We start from the raw sequence: 25417 nt of genomic DNA, 5'->3' as shown, positions 1-25417 counted from the left end.
GACAGTCGACGACGGCGGCCGATTTCGCATCGTCGAAACGTTTGCGTTGTCACTATAATAGGTACTATAATATAACATCTAAAATACAGTTATTATTTACATAATAGCTTTATTTGTCACGCCGATGGTCAGCCAGATAATATGATTAAAATTAATTTCATATCAAACGTATACAATACACGATTGGGCACTGTTGTACAAGTATTGAAACATATCATTGTTTAGCGGAGAAAAAATTTTTATAATAATTGATTTGGCATACCGCGTACAACACTTCATATCTTACGGATAAATATACGTCGCCGCGACGCCTAGTAATATATTATGTACACACGTAGCGCGTTCGATCGTTGTTGTCGAGTCCAAAGTAGCGATTTATTATACGTAAACATATGCGATGGCGTAGTAAGTATTAATACTAATGTTAACAATTATTTATAAAAAATATGATAAGTTATAACCTATAATGTATACGATATAAGTATACATATAAAACGCATTTAGTCATATATACCTATAATACGATATCGTGACATTAGTTTTTTAATTTTTAGTCCATTGGTCACTTGAATAGGCAATAAAACAAAAGTTCTGCACACCGCTGCAGTATGCAGTTTTATTACTACATAATGAGATATGCTATTGGAGAGTGCACATTTTCACGACGCCGGCTGCAGATAGTCCATTAAAAAAATAAATATTAACCACGAGCCGGCCGCACCAAAGGTCAAAGGTGGGTTTTTGCGGTCGAGTTAAAGGATGGGAAAAAAACAAAACCCAGCCACGCCGTCTGCAATGCCACTACTGCCGTATAGTCCGAGTCTAACCTCGGAAAACCTATACAGGTATACACGTTTTTCAGTTATAAAGCACTTGGCGCGAGGTTAATGAGTCTATTTTATCGCGCATTTCTTTCTCCGGGTATGCGGGCAGGACGACCGGGAAAGAAACTCGCCGTGTGCGAAATAATATGCGCGCATAGCAGTTATAGACGGCTATTTTAACTACATAATATGCGCGAATACGTACGTACGTGTATACACGTCGTACACACAGGTATATATAATATATCGGTGCAGGATGTGCGCGCGCAGGAGACCATTGAAAAACGCGTCATTACCAGCTATTACCCGAAGATAAGACCTATTAAAACATATTATGCGTGTGCGTAGTATATAATATATAATATATAGGTAGGTACCCATCTTACAATCTAAACGCGTATATATTATGTATATCACAGTCATGTTCTATCGATTGGACGCTGATTAGCCCGTGCGCACCTATATTATAATAACAGAGCATTGCCCAATATCAATTCGTATTAGTTTCTAATTTGTGTGTGTGTGTGTGTTTGTTTGTTCGTGCGGTAACCCGGCAGTAATTTGAATAATATACGCCGAAAATGGCAAACCCGTCCGACGGGATGTGAATATACTGTGAAAACTTTACACGAAAATCACTAATAACATCAATCGATTACGATATTATTAATTATATCGTATATTTTTAATAAAATATTTAGTTAGTCTTAAACCCGTTTAATCATATCTCGGGTACGAACCGTCGTGCCAACGATACTGCGGGTATTCAATAATTTAATAAGCCATCAATCTTTAAAGCGTATAAATAAATAATATAATAATAATGATTTGATTTTTGATTCAAGCGATTACTGGCAGTTATTATGATGGGTGATGAAGCCTTTTAAATTATTCTGAGCAAAGCTTTCTCTATAGGAATGTATCGGATTTACAACGACACGAGTGTTTCTTTTTTATTTGCGTGCCTTTACTGAAGCTTCGCGGTTTTAATTAAAATTTTTTTCTAATTGAGAATGGCTTCTGGAAAAATCTGGTTAGTAGTACCTTATTTATTCTAAGTGCGAAATATCGTACTTTTTTATGAATGGTAAAAACTATGAAAAAACTGCTTTTATTTTTTATATTAAATATTTAATACTATATATAGTATCAATAGTATAGTAATTTAAAGTTCGAAAAACACGAAAATAATGGATTTTGAAAATATAAGAACTTTATTCGTTTTTTAAAATTAAAAAAGATGCAACAGTCAATGTTCTTCTTTTTACATAAGAGCAATTTGGTTGCTTAATTCGGAATACAGCCATAATGATTTTTACTTTCGTGAAATGGTTTTTTACTATTTTGTACGTTTGTAAGATAGAAACATGTGGGTCAAGCGTACTTTTAAGCAACAGACATTTTTATTGTTTTATATTATTCAGAAAGGAATAATCATAGTATAGAAACTAATATAATTTATGCAATTATTTATACTAGCAAATTTAAGCATAATATACAACATTTTGGGTTTTTTTTTTTTGAGGTATTTTGAGGTATTTATAGTGAAATTTTAAATTGTCGACTTTTTGGAAAAAACTTCATTTAGGTATGATATTTTTTGAATGGTAGTCTAAAAACTTGAACATTAATTAGTACAAAAGTTCTACTTGATTCGTATTGAGCTATAAGTTGTACCTACGGAGTTTAAAATAATATTAATACTAAAAATATAATACAACATAAATAACTTTTAAAAATATATGCTGAACTACAAGTATGCTTTTCTCAAAATCGTATTTTCCTGTATAATGATTTATTGTTAAATTCAAATTTAACAGTTTAACATGTTTTTTTTACTGCAATGACCTACTCGATGATGCGTGAGGTGCACTTGAAAGTTGCACTCCGGTTTTTCCGTTTCTTCGAATTTAAATTAATATTCGATGTATAAATACAATAAAATATATATATAAATAAAAAGGTTTGCAATAAATATTTCAATGGAATTATTGAAGTGAAGCATAACATTAAATGCATATAACGTAAATACAAAACGGCCAAAGTATACGATAGAAATACGAGTGAAAAACAAATATATTTATTAAAAAATATTTTTAAAAAACCGGACAATAATGACTGAAACGAGGATGAAAATCATATTTATATATTTTTTTAACTAATCTTATTTTTAAACCGTCCGTTCACTGTTTTTCGTTTAGTACGATCAATAAAAATATAGAATGCACCGTACAGAACATGACAATACACAATAAATATATTAGCCACTAATACGTGCGTATATGTATATACATGCGTAATTTCCCCTTGTATATTACAATACAGGAGCTATTGTGTCGAACGGAGACGTCAACGTCGCGATAGTGTTACATTAGTTACAACGTCGGTTTTTCTATAGTATAATCCACACAAACAGAGCAGTGCATTTCATCCCGAAATAACGTTATTTTTGGAAACCCGAGGGTTACTCGATTACCGAAAATAATAACGCCCGCCGGCGACTAATTTGCCGATTGCCACTCTTTGGATGACGTCCCTGTAGACGTCGCGCGTAATAATAAGCCTTTTACGCACGCATGACCGCACGCGGACGACCCCCACGCCATTTCGCGCACAAATCTGATTTATCGAGAAAAAAAAGCTAATAATCATAAACATAAATCATTCAGTTCGGTGCATATTGTCGCCCTCCGATAGACATTTATATTATATAGTATAACATTATAACAGTGTTAAACTAAAACAACGACAATATGATACATATTCGTTTGTATAGTATAATAATAATATAAAATTATGCGTGCAAACGATGCCAACGATATTTGAAACGTATATAATGATTATTATTGATATTATTTGACACGCCGTTGCAGCCTTTCAGGTATATTTATGAGTAATAACATAATTAAAGTGACAATTTCGCGAGTCACCAAGTAATATAATAGTGGAGTCATTCGCTGAAGAATCAAAATTCTACTGCGAAAATCAAAATTTTACAATTTATATTGAATACTTGCGTATAGCTGGATTCCTATTTCATATACGATTTCCAATGCCTATTTACAATAATTTAATAATTTTTGATACGAGAAAAAATTATAGCTAGAAACTATAAACGACAATGTATAATGTAAGTATAGCAAGCTTACAGTTTGGCCTTATAGTTTTTTTTTTTTTTTTGAGCGGAGAAACAGACAACTTCCTCGTAGAGAGATTGAAACCTTATATTATCCGCAATTACTTTAAGGCTAAGTTATCATAAAAATATATTTATGAGACTCTGTTAGTGACTATGATAGGCTACGACAGGCGCCCTCTCGGTGATTCCGATATATAATATATTATACCGATAATCCGGTAGCTCAGAATAACTCTTATATACAACCCTCGCTAACGTTATAGTGCTTGAAATCGATTTAAAGTTTTTAGAAATTACCGCATGCCGCACACACGCACACCATTACTTGGCGGCTTGCGGTTAAAACGCAATTCATAAAAACTTTAAATCGCCCTCGAGCACAAAGTTTTGAATTCATTAATATTGTTCAATTACTGAAATTTATTTTAAACAAAAATATTCACTTACGTTTGCATATGAATTTATATGTTCCCATTTGAATTTTTAAAGTCATCCCCCAAACCCTTACTCATCTAAAATAATATAAATAAAATAAAATTTACAAAACACTTACACTTACACGTGTTAACTATACGCTTTTCACAATTTTGAATATTTATATGACAAAATGACTGAGATATAAATGTTGAATCACCCTATATATGTTACATTTGCGGTAGAGAGCACAGACTTGCACGGTTGCCACTGAAATATTATTTCTGCAGTACAACCATCCAGTATACTTTGAGGTTAACAACTGACTATTTATTTGGGTAAGGTCGAAATGCACTTACTTAATCGAATTGCGCTCGGAGCAGAAAAGGGTAGTATGTTCGATTTGTACTCGCTCCAAATCATTACACATTAAAATATATATTTATTGAAAAAAGCCAATCAATATACTATCAGAGGAATGGTTTGTATTTTTAATGTCTAAACTTTAAACTCTAAATTTTAATGTTTTACTTTAATATTCAAAACGACGAGAACAAAAATATTTTATTTAATCTATTAGCTCGATCGTAATTGTTATTCTAAATGCCGTTAGTACATTAATTCAATTTTACTGAGCGTAAATATCTGTAGGTGTTTATATTTTACTCAATACGATAATAATATTTCAGCCACATATTAATTGTGTTATAGTATCACTAAATTAAATTGCACTCATTATATTTACGCTTATTTACCTTCAAAGTGTTCGTGTCAACAAAAATTATAATTCAAAATCGGAAAACGTTAAACCAACCCGAAACATAAACTTAATTTAGAGAATCAATATCAGAATTTATCAGAATCGCCAAACAAGAAAATAAATTTAATATCATACATAAATACAGCCTATAGGTATATGATTAATAAAGAGCTTAACTATTACTCAAGATTATTTTTTTTTTTTGAGTATTTATGTATTGCCTATAAATATAGTTAAAATGGATTCTTTTTTAAAACGGAAGAATTAGAAACTGTATAACTTACTAAAAGACAAACTTTTTGTTTTTTAACTTAAAATTTTAAATCCTTTGTAATTTAATCTCTGCAATAATATATGATACTAAAATAAAAGAAAACGAGTAGATAATTGCCAATGATAGTATGAATAATACAATTCTATGAAATGAGCATATGTAATGATACTATGTCAATAGGTACGCAGAAATTTTACAGAAAACCTCATTGTGTACTTTCAATTACACAAACGTCGTGTGACTAAACTATAATGCACATACTATAAACAGCTTAAAAAAATTAAACCAGCCTGTATAATAACTGGCTAATTGGCGTAATAAGCTGGGGGACATTTGGAAAATGTACTTATACGGGTAAGATAATGAAAAATATCTATACCCATAAAAAAATGTATACCGACCGGGTCTCGATCTCAGCGTGAAAACGCGCGTATATGATTAGGTAGCAGTTGCATAATTTATCTTAATTGGCTGTGATTTACCGATTCGAATGATTCGAATCGATTCAGAAACGAGATAAGATTTTATTAGGCAGTGATGGCGAGAAGAAAAAATAAAATAAAGTAAAAATAAATAAATATCTGTTATTTTTTTTTTTTTTTTTTTTTTTTTAATCCGTCTCGTTTGCAACACCCACGTAGTTCAAGTTCAAGGCTCCCCTCCGCGCTTATATTCCGTACAGTGTGTGCGCGCGCACGTGAGTGTGTGTGTGTGTCAAAGGTTAATTGGAACGCATCCAACGCTCCTCTGCAGCTGTATATGTGGCTGTTTAGCGTCTATTTAAAAAACGGTGGAAAAACTACATATTATTATACACATTTTGTACAGGATCGTATTATATTATTCCGTTTTGTTTCTCATCTCGTTATTATTATTATTATTATTTATTTATTATTTTTTTTTCTGACCGACGCTTAATATATAATCGGATTTCTTAAACCACGTCGTGAACTGCTGAACGACGAGAGCGACGGTGACGAAGAATAATAAGACGATAGTAATAATATTATAATCGCTCTCCGCAAAAAAAAAAAAAAATTACATATCTATGTAATATAGGTATTTTATTATGTATATTATTTGTAAATTGTAGTAATAATAAACGTGCCATCCGCCGGCGCATTTCAACACTTTGGCGCAAATTGACACGCGCGAGGGGGTTACGATCAAACGCACATTTGGAAAACGTAAACTGACAAATAACGAATCGGGAATGCGGTCGTACATAATATAATATTTATAATATATTGTGTTGTTATGTTCTACACTGTGTTATTTTTTAAATGGTTGGATTAAAAAAAAAGAAATACAAAAGTGACGGATTGTAATGAGTTTAAATCGCGGCGTACATGAACGAATGTATGCGCATAATTATAATATTTAATAATATAAAATGTAATACATTTATTACGTGTGCACACGTGACATACGTATGAGTTTCATACGAAAATAATTTATTTAAAAGGATAGCATAATAAGTTATGCAAAACCTACACACATAATATATAATATTATTTACAAGAGTTAATATTTGTTTTTAACGTATAAAACCCATAAATGGTGCTAAATATAAGTATTATAATTTTTTTTTTATTTTCCAACAGCCAATATACATTTTTTATTTCTCAATTTATATAATTTATATGTTCTTATATAGTATGCAGTATCTTTTAGCGACTTTTTCATTAACTGCAGAAACCAAATAATTACCGAGTTTCTATACTTTCTAGCGGAACAGATAATAGTTATATATATTAGGTTAGGTGCAGCCAATCTACACTGCTATTTTAAAAGAGAGTTTAATTCGATTGAAAAATAACTTTTTTTTATCCAATTCAATAGTTAAATTTAAGAAGGTTGAACCCTCATATAATTAAGACTCGAGCACTTAAAACTCCGTTGATAAATAAAATGGATTAACGATGGAATTTTTTCCATCGCACTTCATTATTAGTGTATATACTACCAGATACCTGCATAATAGCCTAAACACAGCAATAATATTTCTCACGGTGCTTATCGAGAAAAGTAAACAATACGGAAACCTTTTGAAATATCTAAATTCCTCGAATTAGTCAACGGCTAAATATTAGTAGTATCAATATTCGCCCGTCTTTAAAAATATTAGTGAGTTGTATATATTACACATGCCATTTTGTATCTTATAAGCTACACTCTACAGGTATGAATGTATATGATTAGTCACAGAATGTGTTCTCACGGCGAATACATAATATAGGGTTGCACGTCTAATCCGATACGTGGTATAATATGAATATAAGGCTCTTTGTAGAGTGAAGGTATATTTTCAAACGTGTAACGGAGACCGGAGTTGATTTCCTTGTTGTTGTATACCAGTAGTAAAATACGAGGAAAATTTTGTATTTATAAGGGAAATGATCCATACATATAATAAAAAAACTTCATTGACAAGTTAAAATTTTTGAAAGCAAAGTGATTAAGTTTTTACCTTCCTCTCAATAGTTCCTTATAGTATGCAAGAAAAAATCAAATTTTGACAAAGACAATTTAACCTACTTTTAAATTAATCACGATGAAATATTATAGTTAATAAACACATAAAATTAAGTAAATTTAATGAAAAAAATTGTTATGGTTGTCAGTCAATTTGCCTATGGTGTCTCTTGAGTTATGATAATGGACTGGAATCAACCTATACATATGTCATTAATTCATTATGTGTGCTGGGAATAAATTCATAAATCCGCCAAGTATAAACTAGGAAATCGACTAATACATTAAGTAAGTCCCGGAAATTAACATACCCACAACACGTGTAATAACAACTGCAGACATCACTCGTGATATTTAGTAAAAAAAAAAAATACATATATATCTAATTGTATTTCCAACTATTTTTTTTTTAAGTCATTTGAATAACCAAAATATTGTTCTTTGTCTAATATTATACACAATATAATAAAACCAGCCTATATACTTCAACAGTGGAATTATTACGCTTTCGACACGTCAATTGAAGACTATTATCGTACATATACGTGTGTTGTCAATGAGAGTACGTTTTATTATCATTATTATTACATTCTATAGACGCTAAACAAATAGAGCACATTATATTTTATTGTATCGAAGTGGACGCGAAAAAAATAAATAAATAAAAAGTAGCCGGCGATTCTAGCCTTGGGATCGTTGTTGTGGGTGCTGCTATATGCCGGGCCGGACCGGATCGAAATGCTCCTCGGACAAAAGGAGTCTAACCCGTTGTCAATTTTCTAAAATCGATTTCCGATTAAACGCTCGTTTGTAACGTTATTATTATTATTGATATTGCCTATTATTATTGGTGTGGTATGTATACCTACGTGTACATTGTTGTGCGCGTTTCGTTATGGAAAGTCGTCTGCTGCAACAGTCTATACGTGCGATAATGTACACAAAGCCGGAGTCGAATCGTTTTCGAAACTGTCGAAAACTTCCGCTGACGGACAAGAAATATTTTAAAAGCGCAAAAGAAACGTGTTTGTGGACGAACGCAAAACGGAAAAGCGGAAAAGCGATGAGCAGATGGAAAAATGACGAGCAGTGTATTTATCACAACTTGGACGAGTTTTTTAAGAAGTGGTGTTTCTAAACGGAACAGTGCCGAATATATTTTTTTTTTTTTTTTGGCGACTATACTCGGCGCTGTAAACGCGTATATTTTAGGATACAAATCTGCAGGGTATCGTTTTTAGCAAAAACCGTCGAGGCGTGTGGCCGGCTGCTGGCACTGCGACCAGCTCGCGAAGATCGTTATAATTTAACTGTATTAATTTTAACACAACATTAGCCATAATTATCACAATACACCATAACGTGCACACTGCACATATTCATATTGTAATATAATTATATCAAATCAAATTATTGTATCTGTGTTTAAATATGATGTTGTATTATTACTTAAATGAAAATTAGTTTAACGTCCACCCAGCTCGGATAATAATACGTATAATTACCTATTCAGAGTATAATTCCTTTTCACAAAAATAGTGCTCCAAAAAATAATCATAAAATCAATCCATTTGGAATTTATACATTGTTTTCTAATACTTAACTTCAGTACCTACACCATAGTATATACTATAAGGTAATGACTTATGACTAAATAAAGTTATAATTACACGATAGCGAGGCGTGTTAAAAATTGTAGAACGAAAAGAAAAACAACAGTAACAAGTTTTGATATCGTTCATAATATATTACAACACATAATATATTTTATACCTAGCTATAAATTACTAAAAAATATAACGGTTGTTTAAAAAAAAAAATATTATGTTATTTGGTAAATCATGTCATTTGGTTATAATTAATGATACTTCTCTTAATATTACAATATATACTATGGAATACGTATTTGTCAACGAATATACGTAATACAATCCTCTCAATACGACTATTATTATCTAATTACTCGGCCTATAATGTACATATTGTATTATTTGTAATCGTATATCACTTTTTCCACGATAATTACTGGTAAATTAATGTGTCCATTGTTACTTATAATTAGTAGTTACTAATGACTTACAAAATAAATTACAAAACAAAAATCCCATAATACTGTAGCCCATTACGAGTACTGTAGTTCCAAATTCCCATCGACGGGTTACAAATTTCCAAATACGAGTAAATATAAAACAAGATAAATAAGGCACAAATAACGTAATACAGGCATTCCTTAGATCGAGCAATTAATAAAGACCATTTGAGTTTCTAAAAAACGTAAAATCACTTACCGATATAATTTATTCAAAAAATATATTTTTTTTAACTTAGGTATTACACCCAAACATTAATTTTTTATTCAATATCTGGTTTTTAATACAAAATATTCGAAGTATAATTTATTTTTGTTAAATCAGATCAGATAAGCCACGGGTTCTAATGTTTACATTTGCTTAGCTTTAATCAGTTCAAAACGTATATCAATATTGTACCTTTTTAGCTCAAAAAACTATAGATACTCAGATATGAAGTCTAATAAAAGTTATAGTTTTGTTCAAATTGAATATACACTTCTTTGTCGATTTGAGGTATTTTTCAAAAAAAGTATTTGAATTACTCGGAAAATCAAAAAAATAACCTTAATGGAATACAATCTTTATTTAAATATTTTAATAACAATAATATAATAAAATGTTTCTATTGCCCTCAGAATTTAAAACTTTATAAAATATAACGACTATGATCCATGAAGCGTATATACATTTTTAATAGCGATTTCCATAAAATATTATGACTATTCATTTGATCACATTATTCTAAAACCTATAAAAATAATAAATGTCTATAATTTGTTATACATCGCGTTTTATTCATTCGATTTCGTTTTATGCCGTTCTCCCATAACTATATAAACACAACAAAACGTATAATCATTTAGGTTCTTAAATTTCTAATTAATTGACGTTACGTTTTAGTGTTTCACCGTCGTAATGAATAACCGTTTTAACTACCTACCCATAGAGTATTTCATATATAAGTTTCATCAATGTTGTCGAAGCGTTCGTATTATTTTGTGTGCTGTGTAATTAAAACTTCATGTAATTGTCGTTCGTGGAGAGAACATTTCAGTTTTGTCGCGTTAGCTATATATTAAGGAGAAAAAAAATCGATAGATTTCATTATATTCTTGTACAGTTATTAAATTTCAACAGAATATAAAAACTGCATTAACGACAACGCGCAGATATAATAACGACCTAAATGAAATCATATTTTAATATACCTGTATATACCTGTATTCAAAAATCGTATAATTGTCATCAATGAACACTCATATAGGAAGTAAAACCATTAGAAAACCATTGTAATGTTATCTGGAGAAAAAACACTTTAATTGCTCTTACGTATATATAACGCGACGAATGATATATGACTCAGGACGACAAATGCACATGTAAATTACAGTATCCCGTGTATATACGTATGCGCTTGTATTTTAATAAACGGCGTATATGTATAGTGTATAGACAGTATAGAACACGTGGTACCGATGCATCGGTGCGATGTTGATACAAGTGTTGCATATGGTGCCGGTTGATCGTGTTGTACTCTCGTATAATTAAATTGTTTTCTCTCTCCTATACCCTCTCTTCGGCAATATTATATACGTATTAGGTATATATTATTATAATACGAACGCTCGAACGCACTAAATAAAATACAGTGAATCTCTCCGGGGCATCGTAAAAAAGAAAAGGCGAACTCTCAAAGCGTTTGCTGATATTTTTGGAACCTTTTTAATAGATTTTCTTTTACGGCCTTAAAGAACGTAAGACATATTCCCCTTAAAGTGTGTACAAGCGGAGATTTCCGCAGAGACCATCGTCACCGTGCGGGACATAAAAATTGGGCATTGGCGTGGAGCACGCGACAGCTGATTTATATAATTCACCATTATATACCTCAACGCTTATGCGTATTTATAAACTATTCAGAATACACACAAATATTTATACAAATACATCTAAAATAATATAATATGTTCCACTTAAATATAATAGTATTATATATACCTACTTTCATTTAAGATTTCATTGAAAACTGTATTTATAGGTTAATCTGTATAGACGTGAAAAACTATAGAAACATTTGTCATGGTGTGATTATTTTCTTAATGGATTTAAGTGGATTTTCCATACAAAGCGTGTAATAACATATTCTTAAGTCGTAATGTTTCAAATAAAATTTCATTTTTGACAAAAATAAATATGTAAATTAAAATAATACTATATTAAATTCAACATATAGAATGTGATTCAGTAGTAATGAAGTATTTAATTTTGTGAGAGCCATACAACTTGGTTTTTTTTTAAAAAAAAATTCTGTCAAATGTTTTACAATGTATACTCTTTATTTTTACTAGATTTTAACTTATAAATACGTAGGGTTTAAATACATCTTTTGATCACACCTTGTGATTTTCATAAGCATGAAAATTTAATTGCTCTATTTAAAATATATATTATGCATTATAATAATATGATAATATTTTATAGTTATTTTTTTTTCGGTTATAAGAAAATATTTTGCGAGTAATATAATTTCTAATTTAATAGAATGATGAATTAATTAACATTACTATGCAAAATATGTGTACATAATTGTATTATTTTTTTTATATATAAAATTATATTCTTCACTATTTCCTCGAATTTAAAAGCGAAGAAAATATTTAAAAAGCATTCTATTCACAAGTATTTTATTCTATACAATACATCTGAAATTTGTAAGCGAAAATTAACTATGATAATTGTATACGTCATAAACTTATGAATGATATAAAAAGTTAAAAAAATGCTTATATTGTACAAAATGTTACGACTTATGATTAAGCTATATTTTCTTTAAAGTACACATATACGTAACATATATTATAAATAGTTTTGTATAATAACCCCACAGAAAAAAAAATACAAACAACTACCTAGTTTTATATTAAACATTTTTTTTTTAAATCAAAGAAAAGTATTAATTTATTTAAGACTACTATCTCTGTGTACGCCTAAATGCATAATACATACCTAGGTAATACATTGTAATAACAAGCATGTACTTAAACGAAAAGATTGTTGAAATACATTATCCTAAATATAGGATCTGATAAGGTGGGTGAACAGATCAGCCATAATAAGCATGTTAATATAATATCGAATGTCAGGTGCTCGGATGAGTAATCGTTAACAATTAAAAGAACGAAAATCTCGAATAAAACAAGTATATAATATTATACTATAAAAAGTAATAGTCTTTAAAAAGAGAATACATCGTACTCGAAAAAACATTAACGTTAATGTGTACCAAAGGGTATACCTGTAAATGGATTCTTTGAATATTTCCCTCATTAGATTGTTCGAGAAATCAAGTTTTAGCGTTCTAATATTTTAAATGGTTTTTTTTTTTATCGTACCTACACGAGACATACCATCACATTTAAGAAAGAAAAAAATATACTACGTCGTTTGTTTGACACGAATAAACAAATATGATACGGTCACGTGCACTGATAATAATTATGTAAAATGTATCTATTGTAAATAACATCGAGACCATATCAAAAGTGTAAACATCAAAATTCGAACATAATATCATCTATACATATTCTATATTATGGTACACGAATCACAACGATGTTCAAACAAACGGTTTTATTAAGTTATATTTTAAATTAATAAACAATCATAATAAACATCTAATTGCACAGTGACAGAATTTCGTCTGAAGGAAACAATTGTAGAAATAATTTAATATAGTATCATTAGGTGAATTGGGGATCGTCATAATATATTATATTATATTCTTCAAAACTAGTTTAGTGTACTCGTTTAATATTTCTAAACGTCAAACATGTTTTAAATATACGTTTATCCAACCTTTCAATCGTATATTGGCTGTCAATAGCTTATTTCGCGTCGTGTCCTATCTCACCAAAATATCCAAATTCCGAATATGAGAAAAAAACGTAGGTATAACAATAAAATAAAATATTAGTGACACATACAATATTGTTATATATTTATATTATTATAATATTATAAAGAGCGTGCTACTTCAGCAGCAGCAGCTGCTGCTGTATGGTGTCTGTATAATTCTTGGTATACCTACCTACCTACTTTAAAACATTAATTTCCCCAAATCGATGGTGATAGTCACCACGTGTCAGCCATACAATGGTAAATGGATTTAATGGCAGTGTATAATAATAATATGATCGGCCGGCTTCGGCAGTGGAAAACGTGATTTTTTCGTATATACCTACATTGTCAACCCGATAAATCGATCGGATTCGTTTGGGACATTAAACACACAGTAGTCTTTGGGGCTTCCGAGAGAGGATAATCATTTCTCTAAACGAATCCGTGGACCGGGTTGAGTTTATTCGGAATGCGCATAACGCACCGTAAACGGTCCGTGACGGTCGGAGGCCACCTACCAACTCGCATAAAGCGAGACACCGTCGCAAGAATACTACTCTTCCTATACATGGACTATTATTATTATTGTTATACATATATAAATTATATAGTGTACACAATCATCGGTGTTGGTTATTGATGATGATGTATAAAAAAAAAATTTTCGGCCGTTCTAGTACGAGCAATTCGGGTCGTACGGGTTGTCAACGCAGGTCGTTAAGACCGTATCCGCGGCTCGTTCACGGTGCAAATCAATTTTTATGGTCAAGCCAAAATACGTCATTTATTCTTGAACAAACAATGCCCCGTCCTTCCGGAAGAATAACGTATAAAGATGGAAAAAAAATGTGTGTGTATAATATATAATACATATATTATTATAAAGCGTATGCTCGAAGAAAAATCACACCACACACAAGTTCTTTTGTGTGTCGCCGAATGTATTTTTCAAGACCGTAATGACCGGGCGACACAAAGGAGGCGGCGGTGGGTCCTGGCCGGCATATATATAGCAGAACGGTTGCAGGCGCAGTGGCGCGTTAATGAACGCAGAAAACACTATTAGATGGATTTTAGGCAAAATCGATCTGTACAACGATAATGGAAGAACCCTACGACGTGAAATTCCATTGACTCGCAGTGTATAGTAGCCCTTTGTCGACCGATGTTCTGGGTTATATGTTTTTTTTGAAAACAACCATTTGTTATATCCACAAAATAAATGATTTATCAAAATTCTACAGAAATGACCTAATACGCGGCTGACCATAGACGATCGTTTGTTAATAGTTACGATTTCCCCATTCAGCACATAAACCACACGGACTTTTGCAAAAAAAAAAAAAATGATTTCCTGTATGACGTCCGTATTGTATTTCCACGAACGAAAAATAATAAAAATATTGGGTTACGACTACCTAAACGGTCACGATGAAAAAATACTTTATAATATATATTTTTTTTCCATCGACGATACAGTATAAATAATAAATATATTATACCCGATATTTTATTAACAGATGATTGAAATGTTTAAGTACGAGATCGATAGACTCAGACGTAAATATCGTAAAATCACGCGAACGGGCGGATATTGAGTGTATATAATGATTTTGTAAGATAATTCAGTAAAATATATATACACACAGCAGCGGCGATATCGGCATAATCTAAAACGACAATTCTCCAATTTACATACACAAATCCTCATAATCGTCCATACAGCCATAGGGGTATAATATATAAAATACGGTTCGATAAAAGTCAGACCATAGCGTGTAATAATTCTACACCATATTTTAAGAATATGTAAATAATACAAAGTCGTATATTCTACGGCCATACGTATACTGTGAATTGTTCAGCCACCTGACGCAAGTAAAAGTTACACAAAAAAGGAATAACCCTGCATTTTTAAAACACTATATATTATGTACGCCTTCCACATAAATGTAAATATTTATCAGACGACTCCTTGGCCGGATAGTGAACGATTTATAATAAAACGCTTGAATATTATTAATACATAAACACCGAATGTCTCATCTTCATATTATATGTAATAACAATATGTATTATATCGTACATAGTTCAGTAATAAGCGTAGTTTATTCTTCTCGGAAAAAACCTACGTCGAACATGTTATTACATCATTCTTAATATTGTTATACCAACAATACGTCCGGTAGCGTACTGCAGTGGCGTGGCATATAATGGAGAAGTCTGAAAGGCGAATGCTTCTGTGATATTAAGGGTTTTCCGGTGAAAAGGCGAGTGGCAAAAAGTGTGAAAGGCAAAACGCTAGTTCCTGAAATTTTATAAGTTCACTACGTCACTGCAGTAAGTATCATAAAGTATATTATTATCTCTGACGAACGTTTTAAGTTCGTCGACGGACTGAAAAGTAATAACTAATAAGCAATAACTAATACTTCTGCATGAAGGGCACGCACTTACCCCTTAATACTGGTAGGACATTTTGAACGTACCTGAAAAAAAAATATATATTATTATATTATATGTATAAAAAAAAAGTAAAAATCGACATCCACCATTACATTTGTATATATATATATATATATATTACACTAGCTGATCCTGAACAGACAATTACCCATGATGGCCAATTAAATATAATATTCGTTTCGTCATAAACTTCGTCAAATGTAAATTCTATAGGTACAGAGATTTTTAACACCGTAATTTTTAGTGTTTCTACCAAAATATATAAATTGCAGGTCTAATATAAAATCTAAACATAATACGAGTAAGTATTTTATTTCTATAGCCAATGACGATGATAATATAATATAAATTTAAAAATATTATTGTTTTTTGTGGGTCAACTATATATATATAACATCCACGTGTTGAAAAATAAATACTATAAGTGCTCGGATATCGGATAATACAAATTTTAAAATCTGAGGTGCGGTGGACTTGTACAGCTGAAGATCGCACGCACAAACATTGCCTTTTATACTATAGATATTATAGATTGATTTATTGACGTGCAGAGTATGCGTAAGTAGATCGCGATTTAAGCGATTATTATATGGCTGTGCGGGGATGTTGACGGGGTTCCGTACCATACACGTGTTTCCTAAGTGTTCTTCTCCATAACATGTACATAATATATAATATTATATACGTTCATCATCTTCTATTCGCTCACTGCTGTTGCGGCGGAAAACACGTTGCATATCGTTAATAGCCTCCCCGCCGCAGCCACGGCCACCGCCCCCGAAAAACCGTGTTAATGGCGCGTCCTGTATAATAATAATATGTATATGTGTAAATACGCATATGGGATATTTTTAAACAACGAAATATTATTCTTCGGCAGACAGCCCAGCGGTGCAGTGTGTATGCGCGTAGTGATTTATGATTTTGGACGGATGTGCTCGCGTGTATAATATACTCTCGAAAAAAAAAGCGTATACCTACCTACCTATATATAATGTCTACGGCGACGATACACATACGCATATTTTGTAAAAACGACGGAAGATGCAAATAAACGGGCGCACACACACACACACAACACGTGTTGTTGGAAGGAGGTGCCTGCTACCGTTGCCCAGTTCGCGAGCTCTACATAGTTCGGCACAGAAAAATGTCATGTGTGCGATCCTTAATAATTATATTATTGCAAAACGCGCTGAAGTTGTGAGATCTCACTGTTATAACGAATAGACAGAGTACGTTATCCGGAACACCTAGCAGATGAATAATACATAATATATATAACCTAGTATCTTGTACAAGCAGCCGGGTCTATTACGATTTCATTATTTATTTGTTCCTATTTTTTGACGGAATCGCACGAGCGGCGAGCCCCATATATTATTGTCACACAAACAATTTGAAAGACCCTGCATTATATAACATAATACACGCGCATAGGATATATAGAGACACTCTCAAACCACAGTTAATCGACTATAATATATACATATATATATATATTTGTTATATGGATGGAAATAAGCATCTGCTATATAGTTTGTACTTGTACGACGAAATCCTAAACAACTTATTCAAACGATAAGTCGTTATATTATCATCGTAGCGCGTTCAACGAGGTAATACGAATATCACAATAATAATATGATGTTTAGTCAGCTGCAATTATAGTCGAGTTAACAACGAACGGTCATAATCAATGACGTTCTATAGCTATATAACATATATATTACATTGTTATAAGCCCGTCAGTTTCGAATTTTCTGAAAAATGAATGATACATCTGTTCACGTACATTGTATTTATAAAATAAAACAGTTCGTTGACTAAAACGTGCAGCAATCAAAATGAAACAAAATCGACGGGAGTCGTAGCTAAGAGACTAGGACTCAGTCAAATATAATTTTATATCATATTATGTCTAAGCAATAAAGTAGACTGTCGATTAACTGCGAAATAGAGTTCATGGTAATTCCTAAGTCGGAAAGCAAAAATTTAACAAAAAAATGTATGTCCAATTACGGATTTCAAAACCACTGGGTTAGGAAAAGGTTTTGAATACGCGAGACATAATACACTGTCATCGGCAATACGCATCTTTCTGGGGTAAGTTTTTTGAGGCTTAACTGTTATAACTGTTACAATATAACTTATATATACTATATAACTGTTATCTAATGATTTTTCATATTAAATACATGTACCTATACATAATTCTAATACATGGTTCCGTGGAAGACTACGGATAACCGATAATTTACTATAATATTCGAGTACAGTATTACTATACATACATGTATGGTAAACACTTTCTAATTTACGGATTTAGGAGCCGGTCGGAATTTTTAGACCAACTATATACTGTATCTACGTTTGAATGATTTATGAACGGGTTAGTAATTGTAATATTATTATGGTCAAGTACGTATATAATATATCTAGTTATATGCAAGTATAACTATATACATTTAAAACTCAGTTAACATCGCGTATAATCTATTCATCGTGTGTGCATATTATTATAATCTATACTAATATACTGCGACTATGTAACAATACTCTATAGCAAGTTGTATTAAACTATATTATTTTTTTTATACATATAATATATATTATAAACCGTGTAAAATAAAAGTTGTGTTAATTAGTAAAGAATAAAAAAAAAGATAAGCAATTTATCATTATTTACCCAGTGGTATTATATGCTGTTAAAACAAAAAAAAGGGTACAAAAATTAAAATTGTTTACTGCAGCTATTAAAATAAGATTACAAAAAATACTGAAATTACATTATACTCGCGTACAAGAGTCCGATTTAAATAATGATAAAAAAACGTACATTGTACCTGCATTAATAGTATATAATATTCAAACAGAATTGGGTTACATCTATAATAGGACGACACGACAGTATAAAGATTTGAATTTAATTACGGTGTACTTACCTAGGTATAACGATACATACATATATATTTGTACATATATAGTATATACACAGTATAATACATGCATATTATTATATTATAATATAATGCATGAAAAATTATTAAAATTGTGCACGGACACATTTGTGAAGTCAAAGCACGCGTCGCAACTAGACCATAAAGTTATAGATTGTGAATTATTAGACCACAAAACGTCAAGAACGCAATGAATAGTCATAATAATTTATAGCGCGCTATGTAATTTTTTTCCTTAAATAAATTACCCAGTCAATGTAATGACATTCCAAAATAACATTTTATTTTTTACAGTGATACGAGACTTAAACTAACAATAATTAACCGCCTACGTGCGCTTTTATTATATACCAATACATTATATACACGTATACTTCAAGTACCTGCGCTAAACCTACTTTTCAATACTTACGCGCACAAACCAATATTTCATCCGATACCGATAGGTACCTACGCGCGTATACGAACAGTGCACAAGATTAATGTATATTATAAAAAAAAAGAAAAAAATCGATTACGCTCGTCCACAACATCCTATACACTACGTTTTGTTAATAAAATAACGTTCCGGTACTTATACAAATTTAATGTACTGTATACACATATAATATTATGGTACGTCGCAGGTACACATTATTATTATAGTTTCAATACTCGTCGCGGTCGTGTCGAACTTTTATACATCAAACACCCGAGTTCAGGGTAATGGACCGGTAGTGTACGAGTGAGATTGAATCGAAATTTCTATAGACATATTTTGAAACTGTTCATTCAGTCTCGATTTTCTATCCGGTTTAAAGTATGAAACTGTAATTTACATTAATCGAACGCTCTCTCGTCCGCACATATTCCTGTACACTGCAGTAATTTACCGAAAATCAAGAAAAATACAACGACATATATATAATGATAGCCACATATACCTCCATGCCAATGTTCCGCAAAACTTGGTATACTTACGATTTAGCTATTAAATATGGTACCTCGTTATAGGTACAATGCGGTGCGCAATGTGGCGGTATAAGTGCTACGGATTAACGTCCGCGTTTCGTTTTACACGTTTCCAAACGATCAGTGACACTAAGCGCGCGTATCATTGTATCAACAGTATTATACAGTTGGTTATATACGACATATAATTACGTACAGTGTGTATTATCATTATTGTTATTATTTTTTTTTTTTTATATCATTATAATCATTATGCTTTAACGCGATTATCCGGGCCGACGACGATCTATCGTTTAAGCTCATTACCGTTTACGGGTCGGCGAAAAGGGTGATGCGACGGGTGCCGTTAAAAATAGACAAACTACGCGCCGTGTTGTTACACATTGTATACATACCTACCATTATTATTGTTATATCTAATTATGTGCATTGCAGCTATTGACAAATGGACGTACGACGTCGCGCGAGGCATCTGATGTATATGTCGGTCGTGACCGCCGTCGCTGAGCGGGGCTTATCTAGGATGTCCTGCAGGAGCCGCGTGCGAGGGTTCGTTAAATAGGAATATTGGATTTTCCGCCTCGAATGCACCGTATGGTCCGTGGCAGACAGGTAATCAATTGAAAACGAACCAAGACACGACTGATAGCAACCCATAGACTAATATTACTCTTATGTAGCGACCAATTCACCTTTTCGATTTTATACACGGGAGAATAAACGAAGGAAATCTACGCTTAATCCACGTGAATCATTTATTGCCACAGCGTTTAATTTTTTCGATAATCCTGTTAAAAACGCTTTGTATCGTTTTCCTCGACAATAATACGAGTTACGAAATACGTATACAACATATAAAAATACACAAAATTAGTCAAATTTACCATTGTCGTGGTGTACCTACCTATACTGCGGTATACGCATAATTATTGTTAAACACATGATGAGTTATTAGACGTGTACGACGGATAAAAAAATAACAAAAATAGAAATACCTAGTTGCAACGATTTTGAAACCAAAATCATAATTGTCAATATTATGTATATCAGTGATTGCGTAAGTAATTAGGGATGAATATTTACTTAGGTCAACTTATATACATGCATACAACGTTAAAATGATAATAAACTTAAGCTTTTAAAGAATTGAATAATATACTATGGTATTACTTAATAAAAATGTTAAAACATTTTAAACATAACATAATATTATCTAATGATATACATTATACACGATGGAGATAATAATGAATCTAAATGTAAAAATGTTAATGCATGTAATAATAAAAAACTACATAAATCTCATATTTTTAAGTTTAACTTGACCTATATGACATATTTAAATGTAATATAAGCGGACAATTATCAAATCTACCAATAAAATAACAAAAAAATAAACGAAATTATCTAAGTAAATTATCCTTTTCCCAACCGTCACACATTACACAGGACACGCCGCCGAGGACGAAACCCCCTTGATGGGTATAATAAGTACAACCTCCATGACGTCTTGAACTGCAGCTATTATATATAGTATGATCGCTATTATCGCGGGCCTATGAAGCAGACGATACTCATCACTGCAGTTAATTACCCTCCTCACCCACCGCGCAATCATCCACACAAGCGGCCGGGAGGAACGTTCAGATCGGTTCGGTTGCTTTTTATTTTTCGTAGTTATATATATATTATTATTATGTGTATTCGACAATGTTTATTTTCTTATATATTTTTTTTTGTTTTTACCTATATAAGGTTGTCGACATCGTTAACTCCTCCCATACGCATTGTAATTACAGGAACCCACGTGTGGGTTTAATGACAACCAAACATTATAATATCGTTATCAGATCGCTGTCGTTCAACGTACCGATGCCTCCGAGGAAGCGAGCCTATGCGAGAATAATATGTATAAATATATAATAACATGTATGTATATTATAATATAATATGATCAAAACGGATCAAATAGGAAAAACGTCTATTTAATTACGACTACACGCTTGTCTCCGGGCCAGAGCCTATTATATTTTTATAAATTATAAATATATAATATGTATGTATTTAATATAGGCACGAAAAGATCGCAGGGTCTTCTTTTACGCATACTTTACGGAATATTATATTATAATAAACACATACGACTAATCTATAGATTAAAAATATTTTTATTAGTCATCTATTTTTTTCTTTTATTTTTTTTTACTGAACCACTTCGTGGCCTATAGTGTTTAATGAGTTTATTTTCGTCTGTTCATATAACACGCACTCACAAAATATGTCAATCGTCACCGAATGCTGTCATTATAGTACTACGCGCTGCAGTCGAACGAACTGTATTTTAGTTTTTTTTTTACCGTCTCGAATTATTTTTTTAACTAATGATAACAGCTGAATTCTATCAACCCCTTGCACGTGCGTGCGCGTGTGTGCTTGCATCTCGGAACGCATAATTTTTGTAGAACCCTAAATAGAAATTCGTTCAGCCTTCCGAGTGTAGTGGCAAAGAAATAATCGAATGAATATAATATTGGCATTTACTTTATTTTTTTACATCCGTCCGAAAAAAAAGTGACTTATGGACCGTAAAAAATACCACACTAATTTCGTATCTAATGATATGAACACTCCAGCGAGGGCACTCACGCAGTCTCTCACGATTAGTTATAAATCAACGAGCGGTTTGGTATTAAAAATGCATTTTTTAACAGTGTATAAATTATATTATGTTCGTCGTCGTCGTCTTCACCTGGTGCATTCAGGTGGTTGGGGTGCGTTTTAGCACGGGTCGAGGAAGAAGAAAAGAACCAGAAAAAAAAACTGGGCCCTATACCTATATTGTAAGCGGCGGCGGGTAGTTAGGAATAATGAATACCGCCTGTCCCATTGTTGCGTGCGCTGCTTATGTATAGCTATAATACAATTATGATTCGTATGCATACGAACCCTCCCGACGACTAAATGCCAAACGAACATTCGATCTACCGGTGGAAACGGGCCGGCTCCTTTTAGAGTTGTGCAGTATGCGCGCTGGCTACATCACAAAAGTAATGATAATATATAGACGTCAAATTAGATAAAAGGACATTGGTCAGGGCTGCGGGGAGGCCACTCGGGACAAGACGGAGAGTAAATATTTTCAAGAAAACTTATCGACAGGTGAAATGGATACACCGTGGGCCGATGTAACTATATACGTCATACCAATACGTATCACGTTCGTAAATATATAAATAGGGAAATATTAATGTACGAGATACGCGAGCACGTCAAACGAAACAAAGTCGGGTTTAGGGGGGACCTATAGCAGAACAAATGTAGCACACGGTGATGCGATTTCCAATATGGTTACACATAAGTACAATGACGGTCCTCGAGGGACCGCGTGTATAATAATATATAATATTACTTGGGGAAATGTTTTAAAATCGCAAGTCACACAATACTATATAAACACCAAGTGCTTCAATAAACATCGTGTACATATATATTGTATATGTACCTGTTTTACCTATGAATAATTATTATACCTTATACAAAAATATTATTTAAAACATAAATAAACGACAAACGATCGGACAACCGCAGTCAACCGTTTGAATTACAAGAACGAAATTAGTTTTTGTACCCTTGTACAATATATTATATACATTATACATACATACACACACTCACACAACTCATTATTCTTATCGTTTTTCCAAACACCATATATTTCTCTGATGAAAATATTCCTTTTTGTTACACACTCGACAAAATAGCATAATAATATTACAATAATGAGATACCGCGAGAATAATATATTTTAAATTTTAATCGATTTTAACACACGCTGAGCGTTATACCAAGCCGTGCCTATAACAATATAATGTAGGTACATTATTTTCGAAGCACAGCTTCGCGTCGCGGTCGTATTATATACACAAAATGAGAGACTCGTAAAAAATAGAAAACCGAAACGGAATTAAAAATCTAAGTCATCCGCCGACATTATTGTAAACATTATGATATGGTGTACTGCGGAAAGAAATAACCGAGTTGTTATACTATTGTAAAGTCGTTTATAATAGTCAGTTCGATAATAATTCAACGTGTGTCTCGTCAATATAACGTGTTCGACTACTCGTCATGTTCATTACGCGCCGCCGTTGACAGTGCAGAAAAAAAGACGGGAAAAAGCGAGAAAAAACTCGGCACTCGAGAGCACAGTATACACACGCACGCACAAGTCGCCAGAAGTCGGTGGTTGTCTCGTCGCGAGATGAACAAAAAAAAAAAAATAATAAATAAATAAAAAAACGCTCTCTCCGCGTAATATGTGGACTACGCCACTACGGTAGTACGGTGAAAGATTTGTCGCACCAACAGTTAAATTATTTCTTCACCCGCCAGCACCTACTACAATATTATATTTAAGCACTTCTTTTTTTCGGTTAGAGTTAATATTTTAAATCGACGTGCACGCTAAGGGGTAATGGTTCTAACGATTGCGGTAAATCACATCATACGAACGCCGAACGTTTAACGAAAATTTCAAAATCGACGACGAATATTTGGATTGCGTGTGCATACTATATTTTTACATATACCTACATTATTATAATATAAAACGTGGACGCAAATGAGATCATTTATGCGTGAGATGATAGTATTATTATAACCGATAATATAGCGATCACGTATATATTATAATAATAACAGCCACCGAATTCACCGGCAGCATCGCCGTGCACGAAACAATATTATCATAATAATATTATAATATAAATATAATTATTGAAACGTAAAACATACGCCGACGAAAAAAATCGTTTTTTCGATATTTATTGAAAAAAAAAAATTTAATATTATAATATTTTATAACAACGCGAGCGGCGGCGGCGGCGGCCGGAACGACGACGGTCCGTGATCCGACCCGTGGCGGGCGGGCGGGAGGGGACGCCCTATGTTAAGTAGGTGTTAAAAGTGTACCGGGTGAATAGACGGACGGACGGACGGACAGACAGACTGCGTGTGTACGCGTAGAAAACGACGCACGTACGCGCGGCGGCGGCAGCGACGGAATGGGAAAAAAAAAAACAAGACGACCCTGGCGGCAGCAGCAGCAGCAACGGCAGCACGGCAAAAGCGAACGGAAAGCGTAATAGTGGAGGGAGGGAGAACGGCGGCTGCGGCGGCGGCGGTG

The 25417-nt window shown here is 32.5% G+C and overlaps 1 protein-coding gene across 2 annotated transcripts in view; it reads right to left on the bottom strand.

Moving 5' to 3' along the window:
* LOC114126851 (lysine-specific histone demethylase 1A) overlaps positions 1 to 25417 on the bottom strand; it is a 378425-nt gene that overhangs the window by 128326 nt on the left and 224682 nt on the right. The window lies entirely within an intron of this gene.

Source organism: Aphis gossypii, chromosome 2 (genome assembly GCF_020184175.1).
Source record: "Aphis gossypii isolate Hap1 chromosome 2, ASM2018417v2, whole genome shotgun sequence".
NCBI lineage: Eukaryota > Metazoa > Arthropoda > Insecta > Hemiptera > Aphididae > Aphis > Aphis gossypii.
This window is presented reverse-complemented; position numbering and strand designations above follow the sequence as displayed.